At 46.3% G+C, this 25,533-nt stretch overlaps 1 long non-coding RNA gene across 3 annotated transcripts; it reads left to right on the top strand.

The window, feature by feature from the left end:
• The first annotated feature begins 2,461 nt into the window (after positions 1-2,461).
• Positions 2,462-25,533, top strand: LOC138798620 (uncharacterized). 3 transcript variants are annotated; one of them, XR_011364114.1, is made up of 3 exons: positions 2,462-2,571; positions 24,521-24,744; positions 24,837-25,533. It is a non-coding gene; the product is annotated as an uncharacterized lncRNA (long non-coding RNA). The 3 variants fall into 3 exon arrangements; XR_011364112.1 differs by lacking the exon at positions 2,462-2,571 and adding an exon at positions 8,143-8,221; XR_011364113.1 differs by lacking the exon at positions 2,462-2,571 and adding an exon at positions 15,136-15,223.

The following is a 25,533-nucleotide window of genomic DNA, read 5'->3' as shown; positions in this document are numbered from 1 at the left end:
TGCCAGTTACAGGTACAGAGAAATACACAGAATAGTTGCACATAAAACATGTTAACTCCTAAAAATATATAATAACACTTGTTGACAGGTGCCATCTTCAGCCCAGCCACAGGAACCATGCTCTGGTATACTACAGTCACATACTCAGATGATGGATTGCCTGCTCAGCCAGTCAAAGACTACAGCGGTGTGCATCCTCAGTCAGTGATTGGCTGAGTGGGCGATCCATCAGACAAGTATGTGACATTGCAGCTGGAGGAGCTGCAGGAGGCCAATGGCTATTGGATATCATTAAGGAAGAGCTACCCTACAGACAGGAGTGGAGCTGTTTCTGGGAGAAAGCTGTGTTCACGCAATGAGTATATCTGTTGCATTTTTAACATGAATTTTAATTGGTAAACTTATTGAGAGATTTAGGAGTTCTTCAACCAAATGGCATCATAAACGCACAGTGTGAACCCAGCCAAAAGCTGCCAAGTCTGATCATGTTGCCATGGGGAGCCAACCGCTGAGTGTTTGGGTTCGAATAACATTGCTGAATCCAAACATTTTGACAGATCCGCTCAAAACAACTCCTCAGCAATACGCTTGGAATATGTGATTTCAGCTTACTTATATAATGAATATAAAAATATGCAGTGTGAACTGTGGCGTGTATTGTATACATTCCTATATTTTTCAAATTTTTTTCTTCTAGTATATATTTTATAACATTTGCTGCTCTTAACATTTTTTATTTTATTTGTAGAGAACTCGTTCAAAGCTTAGGGCTATGTTCACACTACGTTAGAGACCAGCCGTCCCGTGACCCCGGCCGTGTCACGGAATGGCTGGTCTCTGGCCGGAATACTTTTCCGGCCGCAGAGCTCTGATGCGGGCGCATCAGCGCGCGCCCGCATGAGAGCTTCCCATAGCACACAGTGAAGCAAGCCTCCGGAGCCGCTCGCTTCACTGTGTGAACTGACAGGGCTTCCTGTGGCCGGAATTCACTGTACAATGTGTATAAACTCTGGCTGGGATCCCATTGAAAGTAAGGCATTGTTCCTACCGCGCCAAAAGTACGGCCGTTGTTGCCATCGGCAACAACGGACGTACTTTTATGTAGTGTGAACATAGCCTAAATGGGTACTCCAGCTGGGAATTTTTTATTTTTTTTACCTCTATTAAAAACCTTTGTCTCCCACTACTTATGAGCTGCTGTATGCCTTGCAGGATGTGGTGTATTTTTTTCAGTCTGACACAGTGCTCTATGCTGCCACCTCTCTCCATGTCAGGAACTTACTCTGGACAGTTCCTGACATAAACAGAGGTGGCAGCAGAGATCATTGTGTCAGACTGGAAAGAATACACCACTTCCTGCAGGACATGCAGCAGCTGATAAGTACTGGAAGACTGGAGATATTTTAACAGAAGTAAATTACAAGTTTCTGTCACCAGTTCATTTTAAAGATTTTTTTTTTTTTTTTTGCTGGAGTACCCCTTTAATACTGAGGACTGTTTTACTTTTGAACAACTAGACAACCCCTTTTGTACAATCAATGCAGTTTCTCCAGTTACCGATAAGTCTTTCCTATGAAGGTCTGGGAAATGTGGTTTTTCATGCCACTCATACTGCTTGTCTTTCCAGGTAGGGATACCCTCCTCTATTCATTTCAACAGCTGTATTTATAATACTCTTCGGCAGCCCTTTCAGCATACAATTCCATCAGATTGTCAGCAGTCTCCTTGATGTTAATAAATCCGCCATATATATCCGTATACCAGTGGATTATAAACTGAGTGCAGTGTATAGAAATGTCTGTGAACCACAGGTGTCCCTCCAAAAAGTTGGGAGGTACGGAGGAAGGTCTGACTGCAAAGCATTATGGGAAAGCTTGATGTCATGTGTTTTCAGTCGATATCGACAGCAATAGAGCAGCTTTATCAACCTGCCAGAGACAAAACACAGTCTGATTTTCCCATAGCAACCAATCACAGCTCACATTTCTTATCTTAACAAGCTCTTATAAAATATAAGCTGAGTTTTGGTTGGTTGCATTGGGAAGGTTACACTGTCTAAGTTGCGCATAGCAACGAATCACAGTTCAGCTTTTATTTTACCAGAGTAATTTGAGAAACAAAAGCTGAGCTGTGATTGGTTGCTATTGGCCACATCATATCCTATTATTTAGTGTTCTTAGTGTGGCCTAACCATAAGCTGTTTGCTTGGTCACAAGTGTGTTTAGTGAACTCTGCAGTAAAGCGCATCACCAGTCATTAATGGGTTAATGCATCAGATGTGTTTACCTGCAGTAACCATGGCAACCCTGCACTGTGATGACAAGCGCTTATGTCATAAAGAAGGTTCCATAAAGCAATGCACCGCACCCTGATCAGTGCCATCTTGGATGTGCCAGAGGACTTTGAGCTTGACTACTTTACTGCCCCCGATGCTTGATGTAATTTGGAGGTTGTAGCAGGGGAAAAGGGGTGGGCTGATTTAGATTACCCCTTCATCAAGTCTCCACCATCTTGAGAAGTGGACCTGGATCTGTGAGGGAGAAGAGATACATCCACCTACCCATCAATGAGGTGACAAATATTGCATCCAGATTTCTCTTACATCCAGTTTATTATATTTATAGTATAGTATTACCCTCTATGCCCAGGGGCAACTCCCCAGCCATGGCTCCCTCGAGGTTTCCCCCACAGGGGGTTTTTCCTCGCCTGAGTGCTGGAGGGTGACTCTTTGTGAGTCGGGGTTCTGCCATTTTCTCATGTAATTTTAAATAAAATTGGCACCCTTTGACACCTGCTTACAATGTGTTGTGAAATATAAAATGTAATGGGAAATGTGGGATAGCAGATTGAAAACTATTGTAAACAGTGAGGGACATGTATAATGCTGCGTTTACACGAAACGATAATTGGCCCGATCGTACGATTAACGATGTCAGAGTAACGATTTTTTTGTCATAACGATCAGCGTTTAGACGGTACGATATATCGTACGGAAAAATCGTTTTGCGATCGTTTTGTGATCGCGCGCCCGCAGCCCGGCCCACCCGCAGCCCGACCCTCCGCCCGCAGCCCGGCCCTCCGCTTGCAGCCCGGTCCCCCACTCATCTGCAGCCCGTCCCGCCGCCGCTCTGATCGCCACCCCCGCTGCCGCTCTGATCGCCGCCCCCGCCGCCGCTCTGATCGCCGCCCCCGCCGCCGCTCCGATGGCCCCCCTGCCGCCGCTCCGATCGCTCCCCCGCCGCCGCTCAGATCAGTGCACTGATTGGCTGAAGAGGGGAGCCGGGAATTTCAAACGCCTCCTCTTCAGCCAACCAGTGCTCCTCTTCAGCAATGATTGGCTGAAGAGGAGCCGTTTGAAATTCCCGGCTCCCTTCTTCAGCCAATCAATGCAAGGCAGCACTGATTGGCTGAAGAGGAGCCATTTGAAATTTCCGGCTCCCCTCTTCAGCCAATCAATGCAAGGCAGCACTGATTGGCTGAAAAGGGGAGCCGGGAATTTCAAACGGCTCCTCTTCAGCCAATCAGTGCTGCCGTGCATTGATTGGCTGAAGAGGGGAGTCGGGAATTTCAAACGTGGCGGTGGGCGACCGGAGCGGCGGCGGGGGGGGCGATCAGAGCGGCAGCGGCGGCGTGGGTGGCGATCGAGCCGGTGCAGGGGGCTGCGGATGAGCGGGGGGGGGCCGGGCGGCTGGACTATCGCGCGACGACTGTTTACACGGAACGATCGGCGAATTTTTTGCGAACGACGATTTGATAACATGTTGAAAGATCAAAATGAACGATTTCTCGTTCGTCGTTTGATTGTTCGCTGCGTTTACAAGTACGATTATCGTTCGAATTATCACGCAAATTCGCACAATAATCGTTATGTGTAAACGCAGCATAATGCTGGGTTTACACGGAACGATTATCGTGCGAATTTGCACGATAACGATCGAATTCGAACGATAGTCGTACGTGTAAACGCAGCGAACGATCAAACGACGAGTGAGAAATCGTTCATTTTGATCTCTTAACTTGTTCTTAAATCGTCGTTCGTCGTTCGCAAAACATTTGCTGATCGTTCCGTGTAAACAGTCGTTGCGCAAAGTCCCGCCACCTGCTCGCAGCCCGGCCCCCCGCTCATCCGCAGCCCCCTGCGTCGGCTCGATCGGCACCCCACCGGCTCGATCGGCACCCCGCTGCTCCGATCGCCACCCCCGCCGCCGCTCCGATCACCACCCCTGCCGCCGCTCCGATCACCACCCCCGCCGCTCCGAGCGCCACCCCCCGCGCGTCCGCCGCCGCCACTCCGATCGCCCCCGCCGCCGCAGCAAAGAACATACGTTACCTGCTCCGCGTTGCAGGTCTTCAAAATCCCCGGCTCCCCTCTTCAGCGCATTAATTGGCTAAAGAGGTGAGCCGGGAATTTCAAACGGCTCCTCTTCAGCCAATCAGTGCTCCTCTTCAGCACTGATTGGCTGAAGGGGAGCCGTTTGAAATTCCCGGCTCCCCTCTTCAGCCACTCAATGCACGGCAGCACTGATTGGCTGAAGAGGGGAGCCGGGAAATTCAAACGGCCCCTCTTCAGCCAATCAGTGCTGCAGTGCATTGGCGATCGCCTTGGCGGCGGAGGTGGCGATCGGAGCGGCGGGGGTGGCGATCGAAGTGGCGGCGGGGGTGGCAATTGGAGCGGCGGCAGCGGCGATCAGGGCGGCGCAGGGGGCTGCGATTGAGCGGGGGCGGGCTGCGGGCGGGCCGGGCTGCGGGCGCACGATCGCAACACGATTTTTTCGTACGATATATCGTACCGTCTAAAGGCTGATCGTTATAAAAAAAAAATTGTTACTTCGAAATCGTTAATCGTGCGATCGGGCCAATTATCGCTCCGTGTAAACTTAGCATTAGGGTCCGTTTACACACACAGATTATCTGACAGATATCTGCCAGATTTTTGCAGCCAAAACCAGAAATAGTTTTGAAAAAAAGAGACATCTCAGTCTTTGCTTTATGACCTGTTCCCTGTTTATAGTCCATTCCTGGCTTTGGATGCAAAAATCTGTCAGATATCTGTCAGATAATCTGTGTGTGTAAACGGACTCTAATGCTGCGTTTACACAGACAGATTTATCTGACAGATTTTTGAAGCCAAAGCCAGGAATGGATTAGAAAAGAGGAGAAATCTCAGTGTTTCCTTTATTACCTGTTCTTTCTTTATAGTCTGTTCCTGGTTTTGGTTTTAAAAATCTGTCAGATAAATCTGTCTGTGTAAACGCACCATTATGGTGCATTTACACAGAGAGATTTATCTGACAGACCTTTAAAGCCAAGGCCAGGGACAGACTATAAACTGAGACCAGGTCATAAAGAAAGAGGGATCTATCCTCTTTTCAAATCCATTCCTGGCTTTGGCTTTAAAAATCTGTCAGAAAAATCTCTCCGTGTAAACGCACCTTAAGTGTAACGTACATGTACGGAACATGTACATGTAAGGAACATAAGTGTAAATTTATATATAAAAAAATGTAAAGTATAATTTGGTACAAGGTATAAGCTATGTTTACTACAATGGAGCACAAGCACATTTTAATTATGGCCCTTTAGATAACCTGTTGTACAGTATTTACTTACATAGCCACAACCCTAGCTAAAATGTGTCAGATATCCAGATTCAACCAATCATTATAGGCTATTACATGCACCATTTTGCAGCAGAGTCCCTGCACACCTCATAGTGCCAGCGATCACTCTCTTATTCCTGACATCCACAGCTGGCATGCACAGTTTTTTGCCTGTTAGCAAGCAACATGGCACCTGTTGATAGATACCAGAAGTTTTCTGCTGTCCCCTAGGACCATAAGCATTTTATATTATTATTATTATTATTATTGTTAGGGCGTGTACACAGCACAATGATCTATTGGATAAATATGTTGCAGATCCACACTAAATTGCTGCAGTAGATTTTTATTCACTTTGCATGTAGCGTACTTGTAGAGTAGATGTGTCATAGCTACCTTATGTAGCATTTTATTACGGAGATTATTAGTGTTCATTAAACCAGAAATGGGTCCAGACTGTGCAGCATTTGTTCTGATATTCAGGCCATTTTTCGGTTAGAAACAATGCATCCTTTGCACTGAAAAATCTTAAAGGAGACCTGTCACTCCCCGTGCCGGGGTGACAGGCTCCCGACCCCCCGTTACAGCCCCCTATACTCACCTGATCCCGCCGGGTCCCGCTTCCTGATCCGGTCGGGTCACGGGGATATGAGCGCCCGAAGCCCGGCGCGCGTGCTCACAGGAGAGTCCGATGCCCATAGAGAATGACGGAGCATCGGACTTCCCATTCATTCTCTATGAGCGTCGGACTCTGTGAGCGCGCGCGCCGGACTTCGGGCACTCATATCTCCGTGACCCAACCGGATCAGGAAGCGGGACCCAGCGGGAGCAGGTGAGTATAGGGGGCTGTAACGGGGGGTCGGGAGCCTGTCACCCCAGCACGGGGGGTGACAGGTCCTCTTTAAGTTACCTAAAAGAAATGTTAATATGTGGTGTCCCACTAGGGCTGTTACTATTACATTCACCCTTCGCAAAAGTCTGTACTTTTTGTGGTCTTATTATGGTGAAAGTAGTATTAAGAGTTGACCACTAGATGTTGCTATATTATGTATTGGTATGTGAAAGCTGCACAGCTGAAGGATCACAAAGGGTTATTGTGTTTGTGTGTACCAGAATCTGGAGACCAGTAGGGTTTCTGCTTTCTTCTTTCCTATCATCTTTCCTCTCTGTTCTTCTATTGCACTCTGTTCACCCAATCACAGCGCACCCTACACGCTGTTGAGGAAGTCAGTCCTATGGGTAGGGGAGGAGCAAGAGCTTTCCTTTTGGGACGGTGTGGAGAAAGGATGCAAGCTAGATAGCCCTCCACAGCGGTCTTGTCCGGGCCCTGGCCCTTTGCCAGGTCCCCAAAAGTCAGTCTTAGCCAGCATCCCGCATGGACACCGACCCGGCAGTCACCTGGCAGGACACTGACCACAGGCGAAAAGGGTACAATCAGCCTTACCCACTAAAAGCAGGCGTGCCATCACACCTGTGTACCCACCAGGCACTGGCGTCACGTGACAACATAAGGTCCGCTGCATCTCGGCCATCCACCACAGGAGTGGTGTCACGCTACAACACCTAGCAAGTGACTGGACGTCCCTCCGATATAACACCCCCGGGGGGGGGTACACCACAAATAAATATGCAGCAATGCAGTGGGGTGAATGATGAGGGTTGTCATTGGGTTGTCATCCATAAGTGGATGATGAGGGTTGTCATGGTTTGGGTCAAAATTTAGTTCATAGTGTGGTTCCCTGCAGTAACATTGCCAGAGATGCTTTTTCCAGACCCTTCACACTCCACACTTCCAGTGATGAGGGGGCTCATAGTGGAATGATAGTACCTCATTACCCCCAGGGCCCTCCTTAAAGGGAATCTGTCAGCACCTAGACTGGAACTAAGGTGTAGTGTAGGTGTGGGTGTCCTTTTGTGTATGATACCTTTCTTGAAGCCATCCGTTCTGTAGATTTTCCACTTTCTTGTCCCACAGTTGCAAACCAATTGTCAAAGAGGAGTAGTGGCTTGGCTTTGTGCCACACTTCGGCACACCTCACCGCTACTTCCTCCTCCCTTAATCTGCTGCATATTTTCCAGTGTCCGGCTTCCCACTCCACCCTGGCATTACCTTCTTCTGTGCATGCCCCATTGCTGGCAAGTGCATGCACCGACTTGCCAGTTCGCCCCTGCGTCGCCGAGCTCTTGGTTGCATGCTCCTGATAACTGCGATTGCACATGCGCCAGAGGAGCGCTCTTCCAGGGCATGTGTGATCGCTGTTTTCGTTATCAGGACACAACTGAGAGCATGGCGGTGCAGACACAAACTGGCAAGTTGGCGCGGCCCTTGCCAACGTCACATGCGCAGAAAGTAAAATCTGTTTGTCACTATTGCTAAGGTCCTTGAACTGTTTTGCTTTCCATTGAAATACATTGCAGCTATATTCTCAATGTATAATACCCCGCCGACCTCTCTCTTCGTAAATGGTATTTTCTCTTCCCCTTTTACTATCTCCAATGGCACGCGGCAAGGATTCCCTCTATCCCCTATGCTTTTTGTTTTAGTCTCTCGACATCACTCAACATACCGTGGAGTCACATACCATTGCTTTCGTACCTGAGGACGCCCTTACTTGAAACCTGTAAGTGTTATGATTTCACCACTCGACCACTCTCCTGGTTTGGGGAGTTGCAGGAGTTTGTACCCAAGAGAGATCATGTTGCTTGCCCTGTCTTTTACTAAAACTAAGGGAAAGGGATTTGGGGAGAATGTTCTCAGAGGAGGAAAGCAAATATCTATTGTTAGTCCAACACAGGTCCTCCAGATGTGTACTCAGGACAATAGTTTTAAAGTACTTCAGTGCTGGTATAAGACGCCAGACATTACCTCCCTTTATAGGTTTGAAAACCCCTCCATATGTTGGAGTTGTGAAAAGGATTTTATGATATGTAGGTTGACCTGTCCTAAACTTCTTATTTAGTCGCAACACATTTTTCAAAGTAGCAATTCAGGGTGTGCAACCCATGTTGTCCCTGCACCTGACATAGCTCTATTAGGGACACGTCTGAGGGGATGTAGGCAACATCAGGTGCTTCATTTCGGGCAACTTGTTTCAGCGGCACAACTGCTGGTCCCAACTTATTGGTTATCTATGGAACATCCCTCACTGGAGGAACAGTAGTTGAACGTGGATCAACTATACAGAATGGAAGAGATCTCATAATAAGAAACACACATATACAAGACATAGGTTCCAAGCCATATGGTCTCTGTGGGCTAGAGGTTTTGGAGAGTCGGTGTCTAATGCACAATCTACAACCCATAATACTTCCTGAGTAAGCAATGCTTAGTGGAGAAGTAATGAGAAGTAGTGTTTCTTTTCCTCTCCCCTGCTATTGTCCAGAGTATTATACTGGTTTACTGGTTTGAGTTGTTTTTTTCTGTACTAGAAAAAAGAGATATAGCGGTCGGCACTACAGAGTAATGGGGAGCAACACTCCCATGGGATCGGCAAATTGGTGGGGAAAGAGGGGGTGATTAGAGTTCTGGTAATGCAAACTACTCTAGAGAAATACAGTCCATCCAATCCTTGTAATAGAAGAAAAACAAGAGTGCACTCACCATAAAAACTTGCTTTTGCTCCGTAAAAAGCATTTCAAGGTCAAAGAGTGGCCTAGACAGTCTCCAGACCTGAACCCAATAGAGAATCTTTGGAGGGAGCTGAAACTCAATGTTGCCCAGTGATAACATTGAAACCTGAAAGTTCTGGAGAAGATCTGGATAGAGGAGTGGGACAAAATCCCTGCTGCAGTGTGTGCAAACTTGGTCAAGAACTACAGGAAACATCTGACCTCTGTAACTGCAAACAAAGGTTTCTGAACAAAATATTAAGTTCTGTTTTGGGGCTAAACAAGGCCGAAGCACAAACAGGAAGAGTTGCTCTAAAGACATAGAAGTCCTTTAACGTAAGTATCTTAAAATCCACTTGTCTTTATGTTAAAACTACTACTCTTATCTCAGTTCCTCCGCTTAGTAATGTACTTGTAGTTTTGCACCTTCTGCTTATCTTTTTATATGTCTTTAATTAATTTTTGGAGTTCTCCTTTTTTTCTAATACTTCCGTCCTCTTAACAAAGATTCAGATTAATGATCCCTCATTCCTAATTGTCAAATTTCTTTTACTTCATCCTGTGTCTAATCACCAGTGACAGAAACCATTACGCAAATGAGAGCAGACGCCTTGCCACAACTGTTCTCTTTGGTAAAAACCTTGTAATTTAAAGCTTTGATTTGTAAAAAGAAAGCTGTGTTTCCCCAAGGCGTGTAGGCATCTGTTCCACATACACAACGACACCATGCACTTCCTTTCTTCTTCCTTTCAACCCCGTCACTGCCATTGCCAATTATTCCTCTGCTTGCAACAAATATTTGACTTTGCAAAGCAGTAATTAGAACTTACTTGGCATGTGTTTATCATGGTAGGATCAGATGTTTTCCGAATCATCATCTCCCTTTACCCATATTAAGGTGGAGGGTTCATTAATCACAAAGTTTGGTGTGTTATTGGTAAACTGATTTCCACTTTACATAGGATCCAAAATCAACTTCATCCAAAGAGGTGATTTATGTTCCCTATGGAAGCCACTCATACTACCACCATCTATGACTACACTATCTAAGATTACTTACACAGCAGGTCTGGTCAAACAAAACTGTTTCCTATATTGCAAGCAAAGTTGGTTATTGTAGGTACATCCACATATACATTTATGGAAAAGTGAGCATTTAAATTGGTGACTGAGTGGCGTTTAATGATACCAAGCTGAACTGCAGTAACAATAGCGCCACGAACCCTGGAAGGATTATGAAGAGTAGGTCCTTTGCATGATAAAATTATGTGTTAATGAAAGAAACCATAGAATGGTGACAGTATCACAATATGGCGCATCCACCTCAGGATACTGAAGGGGTCTAGTATAGCCTAAAGAGGTTGAGACCTCGCTAGAAAACGCCACCACTCCAGGCAATGTGGAATGAGGTGCGCCAGAAACCAAAAGTATCGCCATTGGGCTTAATTGCTCTGGAGGGCAGGTACATCGTGCAGACCGCCAACTTCAACACAGCTAGGGCCGGACTGGGGCTCAAAAGCAGCCCTGGCACACAAACCCCACCAGCCCACATATATATTCCCGTCCCCCTTCCCCCCTACACACACCCATTTCGCCAACTATGTCAAGAAGAAGAATTTTTATCTCCAGTATGTCACATCATTTTCTTACATACATAAAACCCAGAAATATCAGAGAGAAAACTAAGTGTACACTACCAATATAATCACTAATACCGCCATACACTCACCATATAGCCACCATATTCCAGGTCTACACAGATGCTGCAGAATATTACACCCTGCAGACTAGATAATAGAATACAGCAGTGATATCACATACCAGGTGTACACAGATGCTGCAGAGTATTACACCCTGCAGACTATAGAAGAGAATAAAGCAGTGATATCAGATACTAGGTGTATACAGATGCTGCAGAGTATTACACCCCGCAGACTATAGAAGAGAATACAACAGTGATATCAGATACTAGGTGTACACAGATGCTGCAGAGTATTACACGCCGCAGACTATAGAAGAGTATACAGCAGTAATTAGACACAGTCACAGGCAGAATACAGAACAATTACAGAGGATCTGTCCGCTCTCCTGTCATTGTGCTGTTCCCCTCCCAGACCCTGAAATAAATTCAAAACCTGGACCCCCAAATAAATTTATGCCGCAGACCCAAAATAAATTCATACCCCAACATGTAACTTCAGCTGTGGACACAGACAGCAGAGGACCCCTGTGCAAGGATGTGCTTGACCCCCCCATAACCTAAGTGTCCCCCGACTCTCTTTCCCCATATAAGTTATTACACTGTAGTTACAGCCAGATACTCACAGGTGATGTCAGGGGCGGAACTACCGCCGTAGCAGCCGTAGCGGCTGCTACGGGGCCCCTAACATCAGGGGGCCCGTGGCCTTGGCCCCCCGAAGATGACCGCTTGCAACACCCGGCGGCCGAGCGGGCCTCCCGGGTGTTCAGTGTTCTGACTGACAGCGCGAGAAGCCATAGGCTTCCCGCCCTGTCAATCATTCTTGTGACCGCAAGCAAGCATTCTGCTTGCGATCACAAGAGTGTCCCACCCAATGAGCAGCTCTTTGGTGAAGTCCTGGCAGCGTCATCGCTGAGCACTCAGTGTGCGCCGCCGCGGCTGGGACTTCCGGTACTAAGAACACAAACCGGAAGTCCCAGCCGCCGCGGCGCACACTGAGCGCTCAGCGATGACGCTGCCGGGACTTCACCAGAGGGCTGCTCATCGGGCGGAGGCAGAGAGAAGAGGAGACCGGCGACCGACGGGGGAGCGTGGGGTTAGGTGAGTTATGTGTTTGTTTTTTTAATCAGAGGGGCAACACTGCGGGCTATGTGGGGAAAGGGATGCACAATACTGGGGGCTATGTGGGGAAGGGGATGCACAATACTGGGGGCTATGTGGGGAAGGGGATGCACAATACTGGGGGCTATGTGGGGAAGGGGATGCACAATACTGGGGGCTATGTGGGGAAGGGGATGCACAATACTGGGGGCTATGTGGGGAAGGGGATGCACAATACTGGGGGCTATGTGGGGAAGGGGATGCACAATACTGGGGGCTATGTGGGGGAGGGGATGCGCAATACTGGGGGCTATGTGGGGAAGGGGATGCACAATACTGGGGGCTATGTGGGGGAGGGGATGCACAATACTGGGGGCTATGTGGGGGAGGGGATGCACAATACTGGGGGCTATGTGGGGAAGGGGATGCACAATACTGGGGGCTATGTGGGGAAGGGGATGCACAATACTGGGGGCTATGTGGGGAAGGGGATGCACAATACTGGGGGCTATGTGGGGAAGGGGATGCACAATACTGGGGGCTAAGGATAGACAACACTGGGGGCTATATGGGGGATGCACAATACTGGGGGCTATATGGGGGGATGCACAATACTGGGGGCTATATGGGGGATGGGAATGCACAACACTGGGGGCTACCTATATGGGGGATGGACAACACTGGGGGCTACCTATATGCGGGACGGGGATGGACAACACTGGGAGCTACCTATATGCGGGACGGGGATGGACAACACTGGGGGCTACTTTTATGGGGAATGTGGGCCATCTAAAAGGGGAACTACACAGAGGGGCCATTTATGAAGGGGACTAGGGGGCATCTATAAGGGGAACTACACTGGGGGGGTTGACACAGAGGGGTCATCTAAGAGGACTACACAGAGGGGACCATATACTGTAGGGCAGGGATAGGGAACCTTGGCTCTCCAGCTATTGCAAAACTACAGCTTTATTTTTGACTGTCCATACATGATGGGAGTTGTAGTTTTGCAGAAGCTGGAGAGCAGAGATTCCCTACCTCTGATATAGGTGATGCACAGAGGGTGTCATTTACTATAAATGGATTACACAGAGGGGGATCTCTACTATAGTAGATGCACATGGGGCCATCTATATGGAGGACTGAACAAGGGGCAATCTATAAGCTGTCTACACAGAGCCTAATTTGTCTGTCTGGCAGATTCTGTGGATTCGTGGCTCGGAGTTCTTATAATGGCCCGGGACAGATGGAGAAGAAAATGAAAAGGAAACAACTCTAATGAGAGAAGACGTCCCCTGTGAGTCACTTAATATAACTGCAGTGTAATTTATATGGTGTATAGAACCTGTGTAGAGCTGGGTGTGTTGATGGCATAGTGGTTGGTCGAGGAGGGGGGGGGGCCCCAATCAAAAGTTTGCTGTGGGGCCCAGCCATTTCTAGTTACGCCCCTGGGTGATGTCTTCTCTGATCTGAGTTGCCCACTTTCTTTTTTCTTTCCCATCTGGCCCGGCCATCATGACGATTCTCCCGTGCACAATTCGTCTCCACAGAATCTGCCAGACAAACATTTTAGGCTCCTGGCATTAGCACCATCCTCACCGCTATACACAGTCCCCATGTATTGCCCCACACTGTAATATAGTGTATGTGCCTATATAATAGGCCCCCTCTGTGCCCCCATATAGTATTCATAGCTCCTTTGTGACCTCATAAAGTATATATACACCCACTTTGCCCCCATATAGTGTATATATATATATATACCCCCACTGTGCACTTATACAGTGTATATATACCCCCACTGTGCACCCATATAGTGTTTATATGCCCCCTCTGTGCCCCATATAGTGTTATATACCCCCTCTGTGCCCCATATAGTGTATATATACCCCCACTGTGCACCCATATAGTGTTGTATGCACCCTCTGTGCCCCATATAGTGTTATACGCCCCCTGTGTGCCCCATATAGTGTTATACGCCCCCTCTGTGCACCATATAGTGTTATATGCCCCCTCTGTGCACCATATAGTGTTATATGCCCCCTCTGTGCACCATATAGTGTTATATGCCCCCTCTGTGCACCATAGTGTATATATACCCCCACTGTGCACCCATATAGTGTTATATGCCCCCTCTGTGCACCATATAGTGTTATATGCCCCCTCTAAGCCCCATATAGTGTATATATACCCCCACTGTGCACCCATATAGTGTTATATACCCCCTCTGTGCCCCATATAGTGTTTATATGGCTCCTACAATGTATAAAGGACTCCTGTGTGCCTCTTAGTTTTTAGTATGTCCCTCTGTGCCCCATAGTGTTCTATACCCTCTGTGCCCATATATAGTTTTATCATGCCCCCTCTTTGCCCCAAATACTTTTTGTATGTCCCCTCTGTGCCCCATATTTTGTACCCCCTCTGTACCCCAATAAGTTTGTCTATGCCCCCTGGGTACCCCCTCTGCCCCTGTTTACCCCATATCTTTAATCTGTACCCCATACATTTGTCCCCTTTATGCTCCAATTATTCCCCCCGTGCAGTGCCCCCACCAGTGAAAAAAACAAACAATTAACTCACCTGTCACCGGCTCTATGCAGCTCCTCCAGGGTACAGCAGACTCTGTCACTGGCGCCATGCAGCTCCTCTCCTGGCAGCGCGTGTCTTCTCTCATCTTCCGGCGCAAGCAGCAGGGTACAGGAGACTCTGCGTGCGTGGGACGTTCCCGCAGCCGCTATCAGTCACCAGCGTCAAGGCACACACACACAGGGCTATGGGGACGTCCGGCGCACGCAGAGTTTCCTGTACCCTGCTGCTTGCGCCGGAAGATGAGAGAAGACGCGCGCTGCCAGGAAAGGAGCTGCATGGAGCCGGTGACAGGTGAGTTGTTTGTTTTGTTTCTTTTTACCTCCGGCGGCGCAGCAGCGGAGGGCCGCGGTTGTGCTTTTTAGTTATAATAGTGATTTTTTTTTTATTAGGTAGTCCGGGTGGCCCACGGACTGGTAATTCGGCCAGCCCAGCAGGCATTTGCCCGGCTTGCCAGATTACCAGTCCGGGCCTGCACACAGCTCATAGTGTGGTGGTATAGCCTGGTTATGGATGACCGGTCACTTGCCAGATGGTGATGTGTGACGCCACTAATGCAGTGGTTGGTCGGGATATAGCTCAGCCAGATGGTAGATTGTCATGACGCCAGTGCCAGTGGAACACACAGGTATGGAGGCACACCTGTTTTTAGTTTGAGGGAGCTGGCAATATCCTTTCCCCTGTGGTCGGTGACCTGCCGGGCTGTGAGGGAGACTATTGGTACCGCCACCCACAGAAAGGGGAGATGACCCGGGGATGGAGTAGTGAATGTGTAGGTGCCGGAACAATAATCACTGAGTCCTGTTATCTATATCATAAAAATCAAAGTCTGTCTGTCTGTCCTTCTGTCTGTCTGTCTGTCTGTCCTCTATAGACTTCCAAACGCCTGAACCGTTTGACCCCAAATTTGGCACACAGATACATAGGGTGTCCGGGAAGGTTATTGCGAAGGTCCCGTCCCCGCCAGATGTACAGGAGGGGAGGGGGAGGGGAAAGAGAGGCGCCCCATAGAGATAAATGGGAAAATCTCCTCACTGCAAACACAGGTGATATAATTAGCTGCAGCAGACACGGCAGTTGGAGCCTTAGCAACCAATAGGATTACTGCTTTCATTTTCACAGGGAGCAATGGTTGCTAGGGAAGCTGCCTCACAACATCCACAGTAATAACTGGTAGACCCCCTACTCCATCTATACAGTACATGTATATACAGGACCCCCTACTCCATCTATACAGTACATGTATATACAGGACCCCCTACTCCATCTATACAGTACATGTATATACAGGGCCCCCTACTCCATCTATACAGTACATGTATATACAGGACCCCCTACTCCATCTATACAGTACATGTATATACAGGGCCCCCTACTCCATCTATACAGTACATGTATATACAGGACCCCCTACTCCATCTATACAGTACATGTATATACAGGACCCCCTACTCCATCTATACAGTACATGTATATACAGGACCCCCTACTCCATCTATACAGTATATATATATACAGGACCCCCTACTCCATCCATACAGTACATGTATATACAGGAGCCCCTACTCCATCTATACAGTACATATATATACAGGACCCCCTACTCCATCCATACAGTACATGTATATACAGGACTACCTACTCCATCTATACAGTACATGTATATACAGGACCCCCTACTCCATCTATACAGTACATGTATATACAGGACCCCCTACTCCATCTATACAGTACATGTATATACAGGGCCCCCTACTCCTTCTATACAGTACATGTATATACAGGGCCCCCTACTCCTTCTATACAGTACATGTATATACAGGACCCCCTACTCCATCCATACAGTACATGTATATACAGGACCCCCTACTCCATCTATACAGGACATGTATATACAAGGCCCCCTACTCCATCTATACTGTACATATATATACAGGGCCCCCTACTCCATCTATACAGTACATGTATATACAGGACCCCCTACTCCAACTATACACTACATGTATATACAGGAGCCCCTACTCCATCTATACAGTACATGTATATACAGGAGCCCCTACTCCATCTATACAGTACATATATATACAGGACCCCCTACTCCATCCATACAGTACATGTATATACAGGACCCCCTACTCCATCTATACAGTACATGTATATACAGGACCCCCTACTCCATCTATACAGTACATGTATATACAGGACCCCCTACTCCATCCATACAGTACATGTATATACAGGACCCCCTACTCCATCTATACAGTACATGTATATACAGGACCCCCTACTCCATCTATACAGTACATGTATATACAGGGCACAACAGGTATACCAAACTGTGACTGGGTAACACTGCTACACCAGCCCTGACCAATACCGCCATACTGTGCTGGATAACACTGTCATACCAGACCTGACCAATACCGCCATACTGTGACTGGATAACACTGCCGGACCTGACCAATACCGCCATACTGTGACTGGATAACACCTCCATACCAGACCTGACCAATACCGCCATACTGTGACTGGATAACACCTCCATACCAGACCTGACCAATACCGCCATACTGTCACTGGGTAACACCGCCACACCAGACCTGACCAATACTGCCATACTGGGACTGGATAACACTGCCACACCAGACCTGACCAATACCGCCATACTGTGACTGGATAACACTGCCATACCAGACCTGACCAATACCGGCAAACTGTGACTGGGTAACACCGCCACACCAGTCCTGACCAATACCACCATACTGTGACTGGATAACACCATCATATCAGACCTGACCAATACTGCCATACTGTGACTGGATAACACCGCTATACCAGACCAATACCGCCATACTGTGACTGGATAACACCCCCATACCAGACATGACCAATACCGACACACTGTGACTGAATAACACGGGTAAATACAGGTAAATACAACACTGCAGGTATACAGGACACTACAGGTATACAGGACCCCAAAACTATACACTACAAGTGCACGGGACCTCCACAAAACTATATACTACAGGTATACAGGACCCCAAACTTTACACTACAGGGATACAGGACCCCAAAACTATATACTACAGGTATACAGGACCTCCACCAACTATATACTACAGGTATACAGGACCTCCACCAACTATATACTTCAGGTATACAGGACCTCCACCAACTATATACTACAGGTATACAGGACCCCAAACTATACACTACAGGTATACAGGACCCCAAAACTATACACTACAGGTATACAGGAACTCCATCAACTATATACTACAGGTATATAGGACCCCAAACTATACACTACAGGTATACAGCACCTCAAAACCATACACTACAGGTATACAGGACCTACACCAACTCTATAATACAGGTATACAGCACCTTCACCAACTCTATACTACAAGTATACAGGACCCCAAATATACTACAGGTATACAGGAACTCCACCAGCTATATACTACAGGTATATAGGACCCCAAACTATACACTACAGGTATACAGGACCTCCACCAACTCTATACTATAGTTATACAGGACCCTCAAACTATTTACTACAGGTATACAGGACCCCCGAACTATATACTACAGGTATACAAGACCTCCACCAATTATACACTACAGGTATCCAGGACCCTCAAACTATAAACTACAGGTATACAAGACCTTCACCAACTATACATTACAGGTATACAGCACCAACTATATACTACAGGTATACAGGACCCCCGAACTATACAGTACAGGTATACAGGACCTTCACCAACTGTACACTGCAGGTATACAGGACCTCCCTCAACTATACACTATAGGTATACAGCCCCCCCAACTATGCACTACAGATATGCGAGACCCCTAAAAACTATACATTGTGGGTATACAGAACCCCTCCAACTATGCACTACAGGTATACACTAATTCCACTGATTAACTCAGATGAAACAATACCTTTAGCTTGGCCTCCTGGGCACCTTAGAACAAATCTAATTAACACACTGACACTTTATACCCGGGCAGCGCCGGGTACATTTTCTAGTCCATAAATAAAATCTTCTTTACTGTGAGATTACTTTGTACAATAGCTGATCATAGACTGTCGACGTGACAGAACAGAATCTGCGCTAAGAGCCTTTGGAGTAAAAGAGCTGATGTGACTTGGTTACGTGCTGAGAAGTAGAGTGAGCTGAGAACAGTAAAGAAGAGTTTGTGCTGCAAGTTCAGAGTAGTGGAGAGGAGTCTGTGCGGAGAGTCCCAACCCAGGGTAGAAGAGTGCTCTGCCGGAACTTTAGAAGTAGATTACTGAAGAATAGAGATGAGCGAACCGGGTTCGGGTTCGAGTCGATCCGAACCCGAACGTTTGGCATTTGATTAGCTGGGGCTGCTGAACTTGGATAAAGCTCTAAGGTTGTCTGGAAAACATGGATACAGCCAATGACTATATCCATGATTTTCACATAGCCTTAGGGCTTTATCCAACTTCAGCAGCCACCGCTAATCAAATGCCGAAAGTTCGGGTTCGGATCGACTCGAGCATGCTCGAGGTTCGCTCATCTCTACTGAAGAATACTTGAAAGTAGAAGTATACTTGTGCCCCTGATTCGACCTTTGCTATTGTGATACCCCTCTTGCCCTATAGTGTCGGGTGACCCGTCTTATTAGATTGACACAAGCCTCAGACCTTGTTACCTGATTTGAGCAAGGTGGCCAAATTACCTGGTTACACCTGCGCTGTGAGTATGTAGGCTAGTAGCAATTTGGCTCTATCCGGATCAGTTCCTCTTGTTTCAGGATACTGTCCTGCCCTTTTAGAAGTGTTCACGGTGTGGGTTGGAGTGTTCTCTGACTTGTCCTCTCCTGAGTGGCTTAGCACTGCATACTAGGAATAGGTGTAGCTTTTGAAGAAAAAGTCTCTGTGTCTCCCATGTGAATCTAACCACTACCTTACACTAGACTAGACTACACTTGACTGACCGGAGAGGTGGACCTGGCAAAGCCAAGGCCCAGCTGGACCACAGCAGGGACTGTCTTGTTTTGCGTCTTCTCTTCCCCAAGACTTGGGTAAGACTCCCTAAGGTAGGCCGCCACACCCCCAGTGTGAGGAAATCCCCACCCCTCTATGACGCAGCTTCATTAAAATCACTTGGAGGGGCGGGGGTTTCCACCCACTGGCGCCACCGGTGTGGGTGGGAAGACAATGAAAAGACAAAGTACTGCAATTAATTCAGTAACACAATGAAACTGCAATGTGTGAACACAGCCTAGATGTTCTGCAACAGATTTGGGCGGGGAATGGGCAGGGTGGAGGACTGTGATGAACAGCTGAGGGAAAGCAATGCATTCTGGAACCTAAAGTACTAGGTACAACTGCTCAACCAGGCAGTACAGCCACACAATACAGAACAGCCCCCCACCCCCCAAAAAATGGATTTTTGGTAGTTTCAAACCTGGGTTAGACAGATTTTTTTTACCTCTACTTGGGGTTCCCCTTTAAGGAACAACCTGTGTGAGAAAGCAGTTTGTGAGAGGGAACATAAATAGATGTCTGTGAGGAGGAAGCATTATTCTGGACCATTATTTCTGAGCTACATAATTGTGTTGTGTTGTGTAACATGGCATAGAACAGGGGCGTAGCTAAGATTCATAGTGCCCCATAGCAAACTGTACGGGGCCCCCCTATGCACAACACAAAGCACTATATTTATATATCTTTTGGCCAAAGGCAGAATCCTGCCTACAGCCACAAGAGTGACTAGCAGAGAAGAGAGCCAATGGCTGCTTGCTCTTTCAGTCGACTGTATTTAACTATAAGGTCCTATTAGGAGCCCTTATGGTTATATAATTAGGTGCAGGAGCAGACTACCTTCTGCTTAACCTCTTATGTACCACTGTGTGTAAGTGACCCAACATTCACTTACATGCTGCAGCACAAAAAAGGGTTAAAAAGTCAAAGATAAGGAGATTTCTGCTTCACTGCTGTTCCCTGATAACCCCTGACCTCTGTTCTAGGAGCTTCTGCAGAGGCCAGGGGTTATCAGAGCAGTGAAGCAAAAATCTCCTTGTATTCTTCTTTTTAGCCCTTTTTTGTGCTGAACTTTGGGTCACACACAGCAGTACATAAGGAGTTAAGCAGGAGGACACAGGCTGGTACTTATTTCCTCAGTGCATCCCTGGGTCCCCCTCCGGCATGGACCCCATAGCAGCTGCCTGGCCTGCCTCTATGGTAGCTACATTGCTGGCACAGAGGCAGTTAGGGCAGCAACAAGCACAGAATTGGAGGAAAGAATACAGTGGTGACTCCTGTAAGTTAGAAAATTTTATAGAGACTGTCAAAAAGCAAGCAGCAAACTCTACCCTCCTTGGGCCAGGTTCATTGCCACTAACCTCTGTGGCCCATACAGTAAACAGCCATGCATAGTGCATCATTGTTTACTGTGTTAAGACCCGTTCACACCATGGAATCGGTGCACAAATTCAGCGTGGAACCTGTCCGCGTGGACTCAGCGCCGGATCCAGCCTTCTATCTATCTGAATGGGAGGGCTTGTGCACCTCAGCTCTCCACACTTCTCGCTCAAAGAATTGACATTCAAACAGACAGAAGGCTGGATTCGGCACTGATTCCGTAGTATGAACGGCCCTTAGGGTATGTTCACACTGATAAAAACAGGAAGAATTTCATGGCGGAGCCTCCTGCAGTGGAATCCCGCTTGCCTCAGTGTCACACAGTGTCTCTATGGCATGGCTGGTATGCCTCCACTTCCTGCTTAAAGAATTAAAACGTCAATTCTTTGAGCAGAGAACGATGGAAGTGGAGGCACGCGAGCCATCACACAGAGACACCATCTGACACTGAGGCAGGAGGGATTCCATTGCAGTGTAAACAGGCCCTAAGAGTAGAGGCTGTGACAAGAGTCCCCTGCTCCACTTATAAACAGTAAATGAGCAATGTTTTATGTGTTCCTGTAGTACTGTTAGATTTGTTGGGCCAGATGCTCTGCACTCCTAATGAATAAGTACTAATACTTATAAATAAGTCAGCAGTGCTTAGGGTGCAAAGGATTATACACCAAATGCCTTTGTGTACATTCATTTTGATCTGTTTTTCTATTGACTTTTATTATATAAAAAAAAGGAACAAAAATGGGTCAAAATGCATCCTTTTTTTTAATGTACACAAAAATGTGGTCAAACACGGTTTTATGTACAGTAAACAAAAAAAAAAAGATGCTTTTAGATCAGGTTTTTTTTTAAATGGAAGTCAATGGAACGACGGATCATCCCTTTTTTGCATAAAATGGATGAAAAAAAAACAGATTGCAAAAATGCAAAGTGAACCCAGCCTTCCTGTGTGCCCTCTAGTGACCATTTAGTGATCACTAGAGGCTACAGAGGGAAAACCCAGTGGCACTTTATAGATTACTAAACGGTCAGTCTGGGCCTGACAGGAGTGGAAAAAGTAAGTGTATTTTTAACAGTTATCTGGGGCTAAGTGGCCAGTGCATTTTTTATGGTGATAATATTAACAATACTAAAATAAAAACAAAAATGGCCACCACTCCATTAGCTTTGTTCACACTATGCAGGTTGCACTTCCTCACTGGGCCAATTACAATGTACTCACCCCAATGAGAGTGTGTATGTAGGTGGGTAGGTGTTGGGGGTGCTGCTGCATGGGTAAATACAGCCCCAATAGAGTTAAAAGGTAATGCACAGCGTCACCACATAAAACTTTCTGGATGAATTCCTGACTGCCTTAACAGCAGTGTGCTATGCACTGCAACACATGTCTTGTGGAGGTAAGTGGTGAGGCACAGCATCACCGTTTAACTCCTTAAATTTCATGGGCCAACTCATGAAGTGTAAAGTTTTTCTACCCAATAAACTCAATAGGTAGCTAAATTTTCTGCGTGGAATCCGTGGGATATCTTAAGTGTAGACATACATAAAATAGCTTTTTTTGGACCAAATTTTACCGGATTTCCCCGATATAATAAAATGTAAAAGGTTTTTTTTTATTATTTTTCAGCTAAAGAGGACAACTTAAGCACAGTATTTAACTAAAGGATGGTATTAACCAGTGAGGAATCATTCATTTTCCCTTAAACTAAAATAAAGCCCAAGATGATTTATCTAAAGATAAAACCCAGGTCTGAACTTTTTTGGATCATATTAAACAAGTTTTCCAAGGAAAATAAAGATGCATTTTTTAGAAACCTGTGGATCTGTGGACACGTGATTTATTTTGTGTAAATTGGATCTGCATAGCAATGCACATCTGTGCTCCATGGCAGTAGCAATAGGACAACAGAAGCAGTGAGGCGGAGAAACTGCTGAGTTCGGTTTTCACTCTGGAAAATGAGCAGACGTTGATGGCAACTCAAGTTTATATTCCTGGCTATAACAAGGAGATGAATTGTCAAAAAGAAAAGCCCACAATCAAGGAATTATATCAAAAGAATTCAATATTGGGAAAGGGACTTCAGCTAGTTAATATACATATGATATATTGATTTGTTTTTTACAATGCTTGCTATTTTTATTGTACACAAATGTCCTGGTAGACTTCACCGAACATTCTTGTTATATACATATTCTCTAATGACACAGACATATTAGGCCTCAATACAAGGTTACAAAGCATCAGCTCTCCAAGGTGACACTTTCCTTTTTAGGCATCATTTACACATCAGTATAATTTATCCGTATTTGCTATTAGCAAACACTGATTCCTTTGCAACCCATTATTTTCAATGGTGTAAATCATACCGAAAACCGCAATGTAAAAAAAAGGACTAGTTGTAATGCGGTCCGCAGTTGCATTATGGACACTCCTACAGAAGTCTGTGGTAAACTGCGCATTTTGCAGAGAGCACGTTGCAATTCGCAAAAGCATCCCCAATTGTGTTCTGCATTTTTCTGACATCACCAAGCTCCACCTGGTAGACATTTTAAGCAGGAAATAGCTGCACATATGCTCCAGGATTCCACAATGGATGTGGAAAAGCTGATCCTGCTGATCCAGGAGCTTAGATGTCTTTGGGACAAATGAGTGGAGAATATAAGGATTGGTATGTACATGGAGCAGTATTCCCACACCTCTCCCTCCACATTTTGCATGTACATGGAGCAGTATTCCCACACCACCCCCTGGCAACTGTGTATGTACATGGATCAGTATTCTCACAACACCCCCTACCTTCTTTTGTGAAAGGGAATCTGTGGCACTCGGACCCGACCCAAGTTGCTGACCAAGTGTTATATAGGTCACAGCACTCTATTTAACATGGTACCTGTAACTCTTTTGTCCATGTTGGCGAAAATGTGTCATAGTGGGAACTGAAGGGCCCATATGAAGTTATTATTTACAAAAGAGGAAAGAGGTGGGGGAACCAAGAAGGAGGCATGACAGAGCGTGGCACAACCAGAGAGCCTTTACTTACTGCTGTAGTTTCTACTGGCCTCAGATGGTAGCTCCTCCTACAGGGGTGGGGCTAAATTAAAGTAGGGGCATAACCACATACCCTCCTGATGACTCGCTGTTCCCTCACTGGAAGGAACAGGAAAAGAAAGGGAACATGACATCCCAGGAAGTGAAGGAAACACGGGCAGAGTGATCATGTAACTTAGCCTGAGACTGAAATCACAATAAGAGCTCGAAATAAAAAATGTAAAAACTGTGTATAGAATATACAACGCCCACAGAGAGCAAAACAGTGCTATTTAAAAAAAAAAAAAAAAAACTCGGACAACCCGGATGTTATGGACTTTGTCACGTAAGTAATCTAATATGATGTACCACACAGTGGGGTTAATGATTTTGGTGTCTTCCGTGTTACCTATTACTTGCAGCCTACCATACCTCCATCAGTCAATTTAACTATTATTTTTACATTTTATTTATTATATTTACATTTTTTACAGAACTTCTGATAATCTTGGTGGAGATGCTTCAGGATCTGAAAGGAGGCAGATGAGGAGTCCATTCTTTCCAGTAAGCCTCCCACACCCAGTGAGGTACAGTAGCAACAGAGCCTAGGAGAGAGATGCTATCCCCGCCAGATGACACATCTGATGTGACACCAACTCAGCAAAGACGTCAAAAAACTACCACACCTCCAGAGTTGGGTAGCCAGATAGAAGCCAGGGTAAGCTGTAAAACAAAGTAAATTAGTTGTTTAAAAAAAAGTGTATTCCATTTTTTTGAGAGTTTAAGTAAATTGTGTAATTTCACCTACAGGTATTGGATTTCCAGCAAAACAAAACAACATTGGGGCCTGAGGAATATCTTTCAAGAACTTTGCTAAATGCCATGAAAAGTGTTCCTCCCAAACAAATGTTAAGATGCCAAACATGCCTCTTGAATGTGGTGGATGGATTTTTAACACAGCCTGACACAAGACCCTTGGTGTGTTTAACAGACTGTTTAAGTGAGATCACAGCTCCCACCACATTGCTACCCACCATTGCCCACCACCTACCAAACACCACCCATCCCATACCCCCTTCCCCAAAACAACCATGCTCTACCAAACACTGCCAAGGAGCCATCAAGTTCCCTCCCCACAACTGCCACCAGCCCCCTACCAACATCTGCAAACTAGCCATCAACCTGCCCTCACCCCCACCAACCACCACCACACCCCTACCAACCACAGACAACTGGCCAACAAAAGCCACCACCACCCCTCACCAACCCCCAATAACCACCATCCACCAAATTTATAAAAATTAAAACTTAAAATGCAATAACTAAGACGGGCACTCTCCACTCTGCTGAGCAGGGAGTAACTGGTTAAATGCTCCAGTGTCCTATATATTTTAGTGAGGTTCGTTACTCAAGTTGAGCACTTAAACAATGAAAATTACTTGACTCGAGTAATGTGCACTTGAGCATTTTAGTACTTGCTTAACTTTAATGACATGTTATCTGTATT

This window comes from Dendropsophus ebraccatus, chromosome 8, assembly GCF_027789765.1.
Source record: "Dendropsophus ebraccatus isolate aDenEbr1 chromosome 8, aDenEbr1.pat, whole genome shotgun sequence".
Classification (NCBI taxonomy): Eukaryota; Metazoa; Chordata; class Amphibia; order Anura; family Hylidae; genus Dendropsophus; species Dendropsophus ebraccatus.
This window is presented reverse-complemented; position numbering and strand designations above follow the sequence as displayed.